The sequence below is a fragment of the Bos javanicus genome, chromosome 18, assembly GCF_032452875.1.
Source record: "Bos javanicus breed banteng chromosome 18, ARS-OSU_banteng_1.0, whole genome shotgun sequence".
NCBI classification, from domain to species: Eukaryota; Metazoa; Chordata; class Mammalia; order Artiodactyla; family Bovidae; genus Bos; species Bos javanicus.
Genome location: NC_083885.1, coordinates 8,822,994 through 8,836,895, shown reverse-complemented (window position 1 = coordinate 8,836,895; position 13,902 = coordinate 8,822,994). Strand labels below are relative to the sequence as shown.

Here is a 13,902-nt window from a genome sequence, read left to right as displayed (position 1 = left end):
CAGCAGCTTCCTGTGATGAGGACACCTGGAAAGCAGTTTGGGACCCCAAAAACCTCCTGAATGTCCAGTTCCAAAGACAAAGGCCCTCGCCCAGGAAGGACGCTGAGCCCTGCTCTAGTCACTCTGGAAGCTGACTAGACAGCACACAGCAGAAGCTTGAGGATTCTTCAGCCTTGCTCCAGCCACACTCTGGCAGCTGGCTGCTCAATGCACAGTGGAAGCTTGAGGATCCAGCTATCAAAATATCAATGGATTTTCATTGTCAACCCTGGCGGAGATGATTTTACCGAATAGGAGGGGGCTAGACCTACTGACAGCTAAAAAGGGAGGACTCTGCCTCTTCTTGAATGAAAAATGCTGCTTTTATGTAAACCAATCAGGAATAGTCAGGGACATGGCCCAACAGCTAAGGGAACGAATCATGAAAGGGAGAGAGGAACTAGCAAATTCCTGGGGTAATTGGAACAGTGTCTGGAGCTGGGCATCATGGCTTCTGCCTTTAACCAGCCCTCTCTTCATGTTCTTTGCACCCCTCTTGTTTGGCCCTTGTTTTCTCGATGCTATTACCCAATTCATAACCTCTCAGATCGAATCCATAAAGTTACCAATGGTAATAGCTCAATATAGCCCCCTAAACAATGGGGAGCTCTGAATGTCCTACCAAAACATGAGATGATGCTTTCTACAATGAGTGATAGAAGCATCAAACGGAGGAATGAAGAGGAAAAGTTAAAATTTTACATAACTTCCTGCTCCTTCTGCCTCTGTAACTTAGCTTGCTCCTTGCAAAGTCTGGATCATGTAGGTCACACATAGTCTCAGAAAGTGGGGACTGACAATACAAGGAACTGGAGCTTATCTCATTCACCCTTGTCCTGCTCTTTGCAATCGCCAAGCCCCTACAAACCTGCTTAATCATGCCTGTCCATGTATAAAAACTGTAATCCCTTTGTTCAAGGCTCAGAGTTTAGAGTGTTAACTCCTCTGGGCCCGCCAGCGTAATAAGCCTGAGTTCTGCAACTCTCTGAGTGTGGTGCTTGGTTTCTTGAGTACTGGTTTCTGCAATATTCTTGCCTGGAGAATTCCATGGACAGAGATGCCTGGTGGGCTACTGTCTATGGGGTTGCAAAGAGTTGGACCTAAACAACATCAGTGACCCTGCTGAAAAGGCATCAGGAGGAATAAGCTGATTTCATGCTTCTCTCTTCCTACAACCTCTGACCTTTGCTCTCTGCTGATGGAGGTCAGTCTCGGGATAGAAAGCAGAGTGGGGAAGATGCATGGAGAAGGGTGGGTCCATGTGGATTTGTCCATGGCTAGCACATCTGCTCAAACATCCATCCCCACTTCCTCTGATAGGACATTGCTTTGGTTTGAGGGAATCTTATGAGTTGCATCGTGTCTCCCGAAAAGATATATGAAAATTCCAACCTCTAGGACCTCAAAATGTGACCTTTATTTGGGAACGGACTTGTTGCAGGTGAAATTAGTTAAGGTGAGGTCATACGCAGTAGAAAAGAAAGAAGAAAGTGAAGTCGTTCAGTCGTATCTGACTCTTTGCCTACCAGGCTACCTAGACTGTAGCCTACCAGGCTCCTCTGTCCATGGGATTTCCCAGGCAAGAATAATGGAGTGGGTTGCCATTTCCTTCTCCAGGGGATCTTCCCAACCCAGGGATTGAACCCAGGTCTCCTGCATTGCAGGCAGACCCTTTACCCTCTGAGCCACCAGGGAAGCCATATGCAGTAGGGAGGGCACGTATTCCAATATGACTGGTGTCCTTATTAGAAAAGGAAAATTTAGACACACAGGTGGAAGACTGTCATGTGAAGATGGAGGCAGAGATTAGAGTTACGCTGCCACAAGCCAAGTATCACTTGGGACCGCTGGAAGAGGCCTCATTCTCTAGAGGCTCCAAAAGGAGTGAGGCCCTACTCACACCTTTATTGTGGAGTTCTGGCATCAGAGCCATAAAACAAATTCAAAATAGAAGGAGGGGAAGGGATAAATCAGGAGCCTGTGATGAACACACACACACACACACACACACACACACACACACTATTATGTATAAGACAGATAACAAACAAGGATCTACTGTATAGCATAAGGAACTCTACTCAATATTCTGAGATAAGCTATATGAGAAAAGAATCTTTAAAAAGCATATATGTATATGTATATAACTGAATCACTTTGTTGTATCCCTGAAACTAACACAGCCTTGTAAATCAACTGTACTCCAATAAAAATAAAAATACCAATTATTCTGATGTTTTAAGCCACCCAGAATACGGTTCCTTGTCATAGCAGCTCCAGGACACCACAGAGGGGGCTACCCCTTCCCCACCACATGGCACCGCATGACAGTCCAACCCTGCTGGGGTTGGGGAAAAGGGTATTTGCCCCCTGGGATGTGGATTTTGAGCATGAAAACAGGGAACTAGACAAGTCCTAAATTCAGATCCCTGCTTTGCCACTTGCTGGCCTGATGGGACTGGGATGAGCCAGTTCAAGGGAAATTCATACCCCTAGGGCTTGCTTCCTGGTTGGGATTTTTAAGCCGTTGGGAGACCTCAAAGTGTTGCCTCCTGAGGGAGCTCATGCTATGAACAAGCAGAAACTCACTGACAGCTCTCCTCACAAAGACTGCTTGCTAGAACCATCTTGAAGACTTAGACCTTCCCTTTTCTGGTGAATGAGGAGGAGGAGGACATTATTGCCCACACTCAGCCCACTGGGTCTAAGACGCAGTCAGAAAATATCATCAACTTCATTATTCACAAAGCCTGGAGAAGGAGGAGCAGAGAAACAGGAAGGCCCAGGCCTAGCTTTCCAGATCTCTGCATTAAGCTGGGAAGCCCACCTGAGTGTGAGTGCACAGTAGAGAGGGGCACAACCTTCCCAGGCCCATGACCCACCAAAGGGGGCACTTGGCATTGGCCATTTTCCTCCCAGGGACCAGCCCCATGGCAATCATCTCAGCAGACTGGCCACAGCGCTGTCGTTAAAACGTGGACACAATACGATTTGTGGTCACACTGCACACAGATCATTGTTGATATGCTTGGCACCAAATAAGGCCTTGAGGGTGCAGTGTTGATTCCTGTCCTCGGTAATGGTAAGCTCTGATAGAGACCTACTCCAGCTGCCAAGGGCAAGGGAAGGTACGCCTGGGACCTGGGAGAGCTGACCCAACACTCAAGGACAGTCTGCCAATTTTGTAGATAAATTAAGGCTCTGCGGTGTTAATCACCCAGAGGTGGGAGGCCAGAATTTGCTGGCTCCAAAGTTCATGCTCTCTCTGCTGTGCCAGGTCACCTCCCACTCACATGTCCAGTAGTCCTGGCTTATTCGTGAATTTAAACCTTCATGCATTCATTCATGCATGCACTTCTTCAATGCATGTTTATTGAGTAGTTACTGTGTCCCAGCAGCTGTGTTAGATACGAGTAAAGCAGAACTGAGTGAGATAGTCAAGGTAATCCAGTGGGGAGAGGGGAGCGCAGATACTTAACAGATAAATAAATGCGTATTTAATTTCTATGTGAGAAAAGTACTATATCAAAGTAAGATATGGAGATTGAGAATAACAGCTGGAGACTTAAAGTCCCAACACTAGGGAACGCTCACTCAATGAGGTAATATTTAAGCCACTAGTGTTTCAACTGGTCAGTGATTTTGTTCCCACGGGACATTGTCTGAAGACAATTTTGGTGATCACAATAAGAAATGGCTGCTGCTGCTGCTGCTGCTAAGTCACTTCAGTCGTGTCCAACTCTGTGCGACCCCATAGACAGCAGCCCTCCAGGCTCCTCCGTCCCTGGGATTCTCCAGGCAAGAACACTGGAGTGGGTTGCCATTTTCTTCTCCAATGCATGAAAGTGAAAAGTGAAAGTGAAGTCACTCAGTCGTGTCTGACTCTTCGAGACCCCGTGGACTGCAGCACACCAGGCTCCTTCGTCCATGGGATTTTCCAGGCAAAAGTACTGGAGTGGGGTGCCATTGCCTTCTCCAAAGAAATGGCAGTAGGGTGCTATTAGCATCTAATGAGTAGAGGCCATGAATGCTTCTAAACATCCTACAATGCGCAGGACAGCCCCCAAAACAAAGAATTTTCTGGCCCAGAGTGTTAATGGCACAAGACTGAGCAACCCTGATTTAGACAAAGATATGAAGGTGACCTTTGCTGACAAAGTAGTCAAAGCTATGGTTTTTCCAGTAGTCATATGCAGAGGTGAGAACTGGATCATGAAGAACGCTGAGCATCAAAAAACTGATGCTTTTGAACTGTGGTGCTGGAGAAGACTCTTGAGGGTCCCTTGGACTGCAAGGAGATCAAACCAATCAATCCTAAAGGAAATCAACCCTGAATATTCACTGGAAGGACTGATGCTGAAGCTCTCATACTTTGGCCAACTGATGCAAAGAGCCAACTCACTGGAAAAGACCCTGATGATAGAAAAGATTGAAGGCAAAAGGAGAAGAGGGCGGTGGAGGATGAGGTGGTTAGATAGCATCACCAACTTAACAGACATGCATTTGAGCAAATTGGGAGATGGTAAAGGATAGAGGATCCTGGCGTGCTGCAGTCCATAGGGTCACTAGGAGTCAGACATAAATTAGCGACTGAACAACAACATGAAGATGAAGAAGATACTAGCCCTATTTGCCTGCCCCAAGCATTCCAGATGAAAGGGAAAGCATGTGCAAAGGCTACAACGTCAGGAAAAGCTTTGTGTCTCAAGCTAAGGAATAGGGGAGAAAGTTACGAATGAGAGGGACCAGATTGTACAGGGCCCTGGTCTTGGGCAGAAGTTTGGCTTTTTATTCTTTGCCATGGAAAGCCTTTAAAGGGTCTTAAACCGGAGAGGGGCGCTCTGGCTACTCTGCAGAGGAGTGGCAGTGAGGGAAGAGTAGAATCCCAGAGACTGGGATAGAACTGCCCAAGAAGAGATGATAGCCTTGACTAAGCCCAGGGGTGGTACACGAGAGAAATGGGGGTATCAGTGACAGCTACAGCACTGACGATGAACTGGATCTGGGGAGGAAGAGGAGGAGAAACAGGGATTCTGGTCTCCAGGGTGCTGGGTCATGTGGACCTCCAGATGGGGAAGACTGAGCCAGGGCTAGGTGGGAGGGGTCCCAGATCAAGAGCTTGCCTTCAGACACGGCAGGTCTGAGACACCCAGTGGACATGGGTAGGTAAGGTGTTGGAAAGAGGAGTTACTCATAAAAGGCCTTGCAACTGTGCTTGCGGATCTGCCCCCAAGCAGGGGACCTTCTCTGTGTTCATGGCAGCCCACAGCTGGCTGAGAAGCCTCACCTCTGTGTGTTACCAAAAGAACTCTCTGTTTTGTGTCTATTTAAAATCCTGCCTCTGCTGCTGCTTCGGTGGTCGGCTGAGTTCCATCTGTCAAAACAAAGAACAGTCAACATCTGGGATGTTCTCGTGCCATCTTCAGTTCCAGACCCTTTGTTCTGAGACTCTCTTGTTTACAGCAATGTCAGTCTCCTGCTGAAGCCCGAGGGCTGCTTCATCTCTTCCATCCCATTGGGGATAGAATATTTACAGTCTTCTTTCCGACCTCCTTTTTCCAAACAACTCCCAGCATCCTCTGCCACCGTGTACTCAAAGCAGAGAAAAATACATTGAGACCAGGCCTATTCTTCGAGCTCTAGTTCGATCCTCTATTTCCTTTTTTTCCCTACCTTTTGACTGCCTTCACCCATTTCCCCATTCCCCCACCCTCATCTCTGGTAACCACCAATTTGGCCTCTTTTTCTGAGTTTGTTTTTGAAGCATGAGTGATCTATAAGACTGTGTTATTTCCTGCTATGCATCATAGCCATTTGGTATTTTATGCATTTCAAAATGATCATCATAATAAGTCTGGTTATAATATGTCAACATAGAAAGATATGACATAGTTATTGACAACACTCCCCACACAGGTACATTTTGTACCCATGACTGGAACTTTGTATCTCTTTAATATCCCTCATCTATTTCTCTCCATGCCTACCACCTGTTTGTTCTCTGTATCTATAATCCTATATCTGTTTTATCATGTTTATTTATTTGTCTTGCATTTTAGATGCCACATATAAGTGAAATCATAAGCTGTTTGTCTTTCTCTGTCTGACTTATTTCACTTCATGATACCCTCTGGTGTTATGATACCCTCCTGATACCCTCCATCCCTGTTGTCACAGATGGCAAGATTTCATTCTTTCTTTATGGTTGAGTAATATTCTGGTGATTGCAGCCATGAAATTAAAAGATGCTTGCACCTTGGAAGGAAAGTTATGACCAACCTAGATAGCATATTAAAAAGCAGAGACATTACTTTGCCAACAAAGGTCCATCTAGTCAAGGCTGTGGTTTTTCCAGTGGTCATGTATGGATGTGAGAGTTGGACTATGAAGAAAGCTGAGCGCCGAAGAATTGATGCTTTTGAACTGTGGTGTTGGAAAAGACTCTTGAGAGTCCCTTGGGCTTCAAGGAGATCCAACCAATCCATTCTAAAGGAGATCAGACCTGGATATTCATTGGAAAAACTGATGCTGAAGCTGAAACTCCAATACTTTGGCCACCTTATGAGAAGAGTTGACTCATTGGAAAAGACTCTGATGCTGGGAGGGATTGGGGGCAAGAGGAGAAGGGGACGACAGAGGATGAGATGGCTGGATGGCATCACTGACTCAATGGACATAAGTTTGAGTAAACTCCAGGAGTTGGTGATGGACAGGGAGGCCTGGTGTACTGTGATTCATGAGGTCACAAAGAGTTGGACACAACTGAGCGACTGAACTGAACTGAACTGAATATTCCATCATATGTACACGTGTGTGTGTGTGTGTATCTCCCATCTTCTTTATCCATTTCCTTTTATTCCCTTTTATTATTATCGGACACCCATCGTTGACTTGCTCTGTACCTGGCACTTGGGGATACCATGATCAATGAGAGTGATACGGCCCCTGATAGAGACCCAGGCTTGATTCCTGGATTGGGAAGATCCCCTGGAGAAGGAAATGGCTACTCAGCACAGTATTTTTGCCTGGAGAATTCCATGGACAGGAGAGCCTGACAGACTATATATGGTCCATGGGGTTGCAAAGAGTTGGACACGACTGAGCAACAAACACTCTCACTTTCAATATGAATCTCACACCTTAGGACAGGGTGTCTCAATCTCAGCACTATTGACATTTGACATCAAGTAATTCTTTGTTGTGGGGACCATCCTGTGCGTTGTATGATGTTCGGCAGCTTCCCTGGCTTCTACCTATTAGACGCCAGTAGCTTGTTCCCGTCCCTCAAGTTGTGACTACCCAAAATATCTTCAGTCATTGCTAAAACTTCTCCTGGGAAGCAAAATTTTCCCAGTCAAGAGATATTGTTCTAGAAGGAAGAGGACATTAAACAAACACTCAGCAAGGTAGATAAATGTGATGACAGAAGCATAAACAAGAGAGATTCAATTTATCTCGGCAGGAATGGAGAGATAAGAGTCCAATGTGGAGACCACCTGTTCCAGCCCAGAAAAATAGCTGGTATTCCTTCCAACATGAGGCTTTCTCTGACTGATCAATAGTCTTCTGTCTTCCTAGTTTCCTGCAGTAGCATTCACCGACTCTGTACTAGGCAGCCGGGTACAGTACTGAGCACTGGGCATGCCTTATATCATTGTATTCTCGTAAGTACCCTATAAGCATAATTGGACCACAAACCGCTAAAGATTCACCACATAAGTAAATTGAAATAGTAAACTGAATGAAAGCTGAGACAGTGACTGCTTCTACTTCTTGTTCATCCTCCAGCAACAGCCTCCCACTTCATCAGTTACCACAACCTTTTGGAACTGTCAATGTCTCCTGAGCCTCCAAGAGTGCTCCCCACAATTTTCCCATCACCCAGATTTCTTTGTTTGATCTTACTATTCCCTAGGCCTGATCTCCCATCTTGCTTCTTCCTTGTCCCACCCTTGTTCTCAAAACTTCAAAGTTGCCCAACCATCTCCTTCATACCCTTTCCTGAAATCATTCTCATCAGTTTCCCCAAAGCATAGAATCCAGAGGTATCCTGTCATCTCATTCAATCTGTCCTCCATGTTTGATGTTATTTAAAACTCTCCTCCTTGGAGCTTTCTTCTTCCTTGGTACCCTGCACCCTTCAGGTCTACCTTCTGCCTCCTATCCTATAGATTTGGGTAGCCTCCACTGTTCCTCCAAGTTCCCAGTTCCTTGTCCTAATCTCTACACTCATTGCTCAGGCATTGTTTTAGCTTTCCAAGCTTTATTTAACCTACCTTTGTGGAATACTAGCTTAACTTGCTTTTGCAATCCATCTGGACACTCTACCTGAATACAACCTTGACACCGCAAATTGAAAGTGTCCTAAAGAAAAGGCTCTATCTTTTCTTCAAAGTCAGCTCTTTCCCTCAGCTTCTCAAAATCTGTTGTTTCTTTTAGTAGGAAGAATCATTCTTGGAGCTTCAGAATGAATTGTCTACATTCATTCTTGTTCATGAAGTCACTCCTTGAACCTGTTGTGGGCACCGTGCTTTACAGACTGTCTGCCCTCATGGAACTCGCAGTCCATCTGGCAAGACAGATGATCAAAAGAAAGTGCAGAGAGCTTTGATGAGGGTTATAGTAGGAGAAGTCTAATGTGTAGCGGGTCTCTCCTCTTTATCAGCTAGACCCAATGAGCTGGAAAGTGCTCTGGTTCTCCCATCATTGTGCCCCTCCAATCAGCTGCTTGCTCTCCAAACTCCTGGCCACTGCCTTGGCCTCCTAAGTGGTCTTATTTCCTCTTATTTCTTTTCACTTCTCTGAATTCTCACATGTTATGTTGTCTTGTAACATCTTCCTTCTTATTGGTCCCCTCACAACACTATAAGTTTATTCAATATAATGTGTGTGTGTGCACGCACGTGCTTGGTCAGTCATAATGTCTGACTCTTTTGTGACCCCATGGACTGTAGCCCACCAGGCTCCTCTGTCCATGGACTTCTCCAGGTAAGAATACTGGAGTGGGTTACCATGCCCTTCTCCAGGGAATCTTTCCAAACCAGGAATCGATCCAGTGTCTCCTTCCCTATGGGCAGATTCTTTACCGTCTGAGCCACCTTGGAAGCCAAAGAGAGAGAACATTGCATTTAAATTCCAGCACTGCCACTTACTTCTTTTACGTTATATGATGTTAATTGTATAATCTCTTGAAAGCCTCAATTTCTACATCTTTGAGTGGGATTAATAATAGGCATTATCTATCAATGTCTCGATTATGATTTTAGAACATGGGTATTGGGCTTGTTGCATATATTCACCCTACTTTTATATATTTAAAGCTTTTCATATATTTAAAAATTATTTATAAGGTATTTGTGAAAATTAAATTAGGAAAATGCTAATCACAGTGCCTGTCACAGTTCCTAACACAAAGATAGCCTCCGGTACAGAGTGGTCCTCAGCAGTGAAGGAAGGGTCACTCTTCATGCCACCAAATCCTTGCTGGGCTGCGATTATCTTATCTCTTTATTGGTTTGTGCTGTGTTCTCCACTGGAACTAAGCCTCATGAGGGCAGAGACCCTGTCTGTCTTCGCTCCCCATTGTATGTCAAGTGTGCTCAGGAGGCAGTTGATGAGTGGTAATTGCAAACATGAACTGTGAAGACACACCATTATGGCTCCCTCATTCTACATAAAGATAATTGACCTCAGACAGGTGAAGCAGCTTGTTCAAGGGCCCAGAGCTGGTGAGTAGTCTAATACCTTCTTTTAGATATTGTGCATCTGAAGAGTACATCTTTGTATATATGTTTGTGTGTGTGTGATGGAATGGGTGTGGGGGACAGGTTGTGGGAAAACAGCCCACCATGGACCCTGTTTGAGTCTGTAGTCACACCTGCCTGGACCTCTATCATACAAGCCACAGTTTGGATACAGCACTCTCCATCCAGAGAGCTGGTTTTCTGAGCCTAATATGAGGTTGGGAACCCTTCTTCTGCACTGCACATGCTTCCTTCAGTATAGAGGGATATCTATTAGTGTGACACTAGCCCTGTTCTGTCTCCCACTCCTTCCTTCCCCTTGGGAGGTGGAGCAAAGCATCTGGTTGGTGATTTTGACAGAAAGAACTTTGGAGGCTGTTTCAATGGGTGCAAGGTCTCTTCTCTCTCTAGCAGAAGAACCAAAAGGACAGTTCAAAGAAAATGATCAGGACTGAGAAGCAGAGGAGAAAAACCAAGAGGCCAGAGTATCACCTGGAAGTGCTTCTCTCTTTCTCAGCATCTCCCAGCCTGAAAAACCCCTGTGCTATTGGGCTATTAGCCTAGCTGTCCAACCCAAGCCCTACCTCAGGGGCAAGGCTTGAGTCTTCTCAACCCTGCCTTGACTGAATGCACCATTTGTTGTTGTTCAGTCACTAAGTCGTGTCCCACTCTTTGTGACCCCATGAACTACAGCACTCTAGGCTTCCCTGTCCTTCACTATCTCCTCGAGTTTGCTCAAACTCATGTCCATTGAGTTGATAATGCCATCCAACCATCTCATCCTCTGTCACCCCCTTCTTCTCCTTCCCTCAGTCTTTCCCAGCATCAGGGTCTTTTCCAATGCACCATTATTACTACACAACTAAGATACCTTCTTCAAGACTTATATCAGTAATAAAACTGACATCTTGATTTCCACTTGCCTATCTCTATGCGTTCAGAACTCAGCTGGGAATATTAGAAAGGGACTTATGAATTGACCCCACCAAACAAAACAACAGCATCCAAGGAAGAACTTTGCGTGTATACTGATTTAATTTTATTTCATTAATTCCAGGTTGGTTTGTATTGCTAATACCAAGATGGCACATGATGTTAAATCTGAGTCAACATCTCAAAGGAATGTCAAGTAATTGGAAAGCGTCCAGAGGAAACTTAATAGAATGGTGAGAGTTCTGGAAACCAGGCCATGGTAGGGAAAGGTAAAATGAATCAGAAGATTTAGTTCAAAGCAGATTTGGCTATGATATGACACAGTCTTCACATTTTTCAAGGGCTACCATGCAAAAGAGTGGTTTAATCAGATTATGTGACTTCCAAAGGCAGAACTAAGTGCACTGATGGATGTTCCAAGGAGGCGTATTTTGGCTCATTATAAAAATTATATATGCAATGACTAGCATTGGATAGAAGTACAGTTACCACCTACAGATGGCCCTTTATGTGTATTATCTCATTTCATCCTGGCAGCAGTCCCAGAGAGATCAGTATATGATTATCTCCATTTAACAGATAAAGAAACTGAGGTTCTGGCAGGTAGATTAATTTGCCCTAGGTCAAAAAACTAATAAGTGGCAAGGCAGGAGTTAGTAAATGCATCAGTCATTGTTCTATGTATGTGGTCTTAACCACTACACGCTACTATTCACCCTGAATGACAGTGACCAGACCTGCACTTAGATGTACCTGTGTTGTTTCAAAAGAGGAACAGAGTTTTGGTTTTGTTTCTGTTCTTCTTCTTAATGATGCCCAGGTTTGGTTTGACTTTCTAGGCTACAGGACCTCAGTAAATGTAAGTGTTTATAGAAAATAGGACTCAGGGCTTCCCTGGTGGCTCAGTGGCAAAGAATCCGCCTGGAAATGCAGGAGACACACGTTCAATCCCTGGTCCAGGAAGATCCCACAGGCTGCGGCTTAACTAAGTCTGTGCACCGCAACCACTGAGCCTGTGCCCTAGAGCCCAGGAGCCACAACTACTGAAACCCACATGCTGCAACTATTGAAGCCCACACGCCCCAGAGTCCGTGTCTGTAACAAGAGAAGCCACTAGAGTGAGAACCCCACGCACTGCAACAAGAGTAGCCCCTGCTTGTTGCAGCTAGATAATAGCCCATGGGGCAACGGAGATCCAGCACAGCCAAAAATACAATTAGATAAAATTATTTTTTCAAAACAGGATTCAATGAAACCCAGATCCTTTCCCAGTGTTTCAATTGCCCTATCTAAGCCTTTGACCCATAAAGACGAAATTGGGGTTTCACTCAACCTAAGACCATGCTGGACGCTGACTGTTTCAAATTAAGATCCATCCAGTGCAGTCCCTGAGCCTTGAGTCCTCTGCACACAAAGAGCATTCCACACAGGTCCCTAGCAGCTTCTGTTTTTGCATTTTAGAATTGTTTTTCAGCGGACATGTATCTTTTCAATGTCCTGTTTATGGCATGAAATCCATGGGAGATGGAAAATCTGAGCACAGAGGAAGGAACTCATAAAGCATACCAGTGGGCAAGGGAGTGGAAGTGGGGGTCGGGGAGCACATGCTGTGCATGGTAAATTCTATGTTGAAGAGGAGACGCCCCTCTGTGACAATGGTGGGTGGAATGGATGCAAGCGTCCCTGGATCATCCAAGCCAGACATGTTCCTCCATTCCACTCCATGTCTGCCCCAGACTCCTTCCTGCTTCCTGCTTGTCTAGCCCTGTCTTATCCTCACTGGCACCTGGATTCACTGACTTGTGTTACCCCCAGGTGTCCGTTTTCCTCCATTTTCCGTTTTCTGTTTCAGTGCGACAGAACAATCTGAACCATCTACCCATAAACCTGATGTCCCTGACCTTGATTCAGAACCTCTGCCCACACTGTGTCCTAACACGTATTTGTTGACATCCTATGATCTCATCTAATCACCAACTCTGAGGTTCCAGCACTGGAGGGTAGGGGATGATGCAAAAGAACAGTATCTGGAAAGGGTTCATCGTTAGGAGCATAAACAGGGGACACCAAAATGCATGGGGTAATCAAGGTTCACAGACTGAAAAACAAATGGACAAGGCAGCTATGTCTTCAAGGCAGTAAGCAAGGATAATCTTGGATGGATTTTTAAAAAAAAATTTTTTTAATAGGAGTGTAATTGCTTTACATTGTTGTGCTAGTTTTTGCCATACCACTACATGAAAAGTATGGAACACTTCATGTATTTTTGTGTGTTATCCTTGCCCCAGGGCCAAGCCAATCTGTGTCATTCCAATTTTAGTATATGTGCTACTGAAGCGAGCACTTCAATGGCTTTTTTGAGATGAACTTGTTTGGACCAGGAATCCTTCTGAAGAGGGCTAAGGACAAAGGCCACCTAAGTGGGAGGGGGTAAGAGGAAGGACAGGGAGGAGTCAGAGGACAGAGCAGTAGGGGAGAAGCATGGACATGTAGTGTTCTGGAAGGCAAAGGAGGCCGTGTCAAGAAGGAAAACAGTCGGCAGTGCTGGCGTGGAAGTCATGCTCAGGGGACAAGGAGGGGTACCAGTAACACTTGGGAGAGCAGCTTCAGCAGCTGGGGTATGAACCAGAGGGTGTTCTGTTCATGCTGCATCCCAGGTGACCAGGAGCAGGCTTCGAACCAAGTCATCACAAAGCCTTGTCCAGAGCAAGCCAAGAATGACATTACAGAACAATGGGCCCGCCGCAGGCCATGTCGCTCTGACCTTTCTACATGGGTGACCTCAGCAAAAAGAACCAGCAGAGATAAGTCCTTAAGCAAGTGAGTCTATGGGGACAAACCCATTGTGTCCAACCAATGACCACGACAAGGGGAGGACATTTCACCAGCTTGGTTCATTCACTAATGGCTCTCTCGCTCATGAACACTGAGATGGGTCTAATGTGCTCAGAGACAGAGAAGGCACTTGGTCATAAAAGAGATCTGGTCTCTGCCATCAGCTTACAACACATTTGGGGGAACTTCATTCCATGAGTATATCCACCAACCTCAACACGCCATCTAGAATGCCTAATAAAGTCCCCATTCAAATTTTACAAAATTACCCAAGTTTTAGCAATACCTTTTTTATGTCTCTCTGTAGAGGGCTACTGCTGCTGCTCCTGCTAAGTCGCTTCAGCCATATCCG

The 13,902-nt window shown here is 45.4% G+C and overlaps 1 protein-coding gene and 1 non-coding gene across 2 annotated transcripts in view; both read right to left on the bottom strand.

The window, feature by feature from the left end:
• Nucleotides 1-13,902, bottom strand: part of HSD17B2 (hydroxysteroid 17-beta dehydrogenase 2) — a 90,857-nt gene that overhangs the window by 57,739 nt on the left and 19,216 nt on the right. The gene's annotated exons all lie outside the window — the stretch shown is intronic.
• Nucleotides 12,956-13,059, bottom strand: LOC133231241 (U6 spliceosomal RNA). Its single transcript, XR_009731112.1, has one exon. It is a non-coding gene; the product is annotated as a U6 spliceosomal RNA (small nuclear RNA).